This window comes from Dipodomys spectabilis, unplaced genomic scaffold (assembly GCF_019054845.1).
Source record: "Dipodomys spectabilis isolate Male_0828 unplaced genomic scaffold, ASM1905484v1 ptg000272l, whole genome shotgun sequence".
NCBI lineage: Eukaryota > Metazoa > Chordata > Mammalia > Rodentia > Heteromyidae > Dipodomys > Dipodomys spectabilis.
Window position 1 is genome coordinate 350051 of NW_024870949.1, and position 2552 is coordinate 352602.

Genomic DNA, 2552 nt, shown 5'->3' on the forward strand with positions numbered 1-2552 from the left:
TTTGACAGGTGCCTTGTATAGAATAATTGAATTCTTCCTCCTACACATCTCTTGAACTACAAATATCAGGAATTATTTTGTTTTTGGCATGTCTATATTGATTTTATTCTTAAATGTGTGCTTATGTAAGAAATACATGATTCTAAAATTTCACAACTATTCTTTTGAACTTACTTTTTGTTGAATTGTCTAGTTTAATAAAATCAATAAAAATTATACTTTCTATATAATAAATGTACTGTGCTCAATTTAGCATCACATACACTAACATTGGAATGATACAGAGAAGATTAGCATGCACCCTGCACAAGGATGACATGCAAATTCTTGGAGCGTTCCATATTTTTACAACAACAGCTGCTGAAAGGTATGTGGCAACAAAGGAACCATACTGCCTTCTTGGTGGGAGTGTAAACTTGTTCAACTACTTTGGAAAGCAGTATGGAGGATCCTCAGAAGAATCCACATAAACCTCCCCTATGACACAGTAATCCCACTTTTGGGGATTTACTCAAATGATCATAAACAAGACCATACTAAAACTACCAACACAACGATAGTTATTGAAACATTATTTACGATAGCTAAGATATGGAACCAAACCAGATGCACCCATTAGATGAATGGATCAATTAAATGTGGTATATATACACAATGGAATTCTATGCCTCCATCAGAAAGAATGACATCTCCCAATTTGTTAGGAAATGGAAAAAAAAATATTGAGTGAAGTAAGCCAAGTCCAAAGAAACATAGGTCTCATGATTTCCCTTATTTTCAATAACGAATTTATGTCTGGGATAAGCAGAAAATTTCAAAATATATGTGAATATAACCAGATCAGATGATGTTAAAGAAATTGAACCCCAAGATAGGGACACTAGTGGTTTTTTGTTTCTTGCTATTGTTTCTAACGTACTTAAAATGTGCGATGTCATTTTTTTTTTGGTTTCTCTGTATGTTTCTCCCAATGCTATAACCCCTGTTTTCTCTGTATTTGAAGTTGGTGCACTTAAATCTTGTATGTATGCTTCTCTAATTTGGGGAGGGGAAGGGAAAAAATGCTCAAATAGGGATACAGGTAGACCTATTGTAACAATGAGATGCACAAGACACTATGTTGAAAAATGAACTTTACAATTTAGGCAGAGGAAGGAAGGGTAAGAGGAGTGTACTTGTGGAGGTGGGAGGGAAGGGATGATAGGGGAAATATAAAGGAGAAGGTAACAATGCTTGTTAGGAAATGTACGAGTTTCCTTGTTCTTGTAAATGTGACCCCTCTGCACAGTATTATTACAAAAAAAACATACAAAATGTTCTGAGATGGAAGAGTTTATTTCCTCTATTTTACCCATATAATATCGTTAACAAAGAAATTAATGCAGAACACTGATATGAAGGTAATTTGAATAAATGTGTGTGTGTGTGTGTGTGTGTGTGTGTGTGTGTGTGTGTGTGTGTGTGTGCTGCAGCACGCAAGCGAACACACACGTGCATGCGAACACACGCTATGCATGTATATTGGTGTGCTCAGAGTTAAAATCGGGGCTTCAAGGTCTTGTTAGGCCTTTCCTGTCTAGATTGGTGAGCTACTATATAAGCTACACCTCAATTCCTGGCTCTTTAATACTTCATTAAACATTTTGAAAAATAATTTCATGAAGGTTTTTTTTTTTTTTTTTGGCGCTGATTGGTTCCCTAGTGTTATCCACAGATCTCAGTCTCCTGAGCAAATATTCAGAGTAGATAGGATTATAGGTGTAACCAGCCAGCACAAGGCTTTTAGAATAATTTTAAAAGTAAAAGAAAATTTATTTCATGGAGGCCTGTTTTATCATCTAATTTGAAAGACTTTTGGAGTGATTATATGCCAATTTAATTCGTTTGGAGATTAAAAGATAGTAAGTGATGATATATAAAAGTTTTAGTACTTTTTAAAAAAGAAACTGGAACTGTGGGACAGAAGAAATTTGGCTGTCTTCAGACCTCAATTTGTAAGCTCAGCTCTGTGCATGATAACCCAATGTCACCAACACAGTCTGTATTGAAGACAAAATGTGACAAAAAATGATCACTATGGGCAATATTTGCTAGGCTGTTATTTCCTGGACAATATGAATATTGAATTGAGAGTGTAAGAGAATGGAGAGATTTTACCCACCTTCTTGGTATTGCTGAAAGACTTTTGGAAACTTTGATTCATTTCCTTCCTCACTGTGTGTGTCTTTGGGCCATGCACTTACTGTCTTTAACTACATTTTTTCCCAACACTACAATGGTAATAACATTAGCATTATAGCAAATGTTATCTTAAGAATTAAGAGAATAAAACTTGTGAAACACTTAACATAAACCTATGAATGAGCTTTGAGTTTAGCCAGCATTCTTTTTTAAATACTAAATAGTATGTGATAAGTAGTACAGAAACCATTACATGTAGTGTGAGCAACCAGAAGTAATATCTATTGACCATGCTCTGCTTCCAAGGAAGCCAGGTGGATAACTTCTTATGCTGTAAATCAAACTAGTTATCTTATGTCGTGATAGTGCAA

The 2552-nt window shown here is 34.9% G+C and overlaps 1 non-coding gene across 1 annotated transcript; it reads left to right on the forward strand.

Annotated features, from left to right (window-relative positions):
* Positions 1–240: 240 nt before the first annotated feature.
* LOC122126027 lies at positions 241–347 on the forward strand. The gene has a single exon (XR_006150845.1). It is a non-coding gene; the product is annotated as a U6 spliceosomal RNA (small nuclear RNA).
* Positions 348–2552: the final 2205 nt, after the last annotated feature.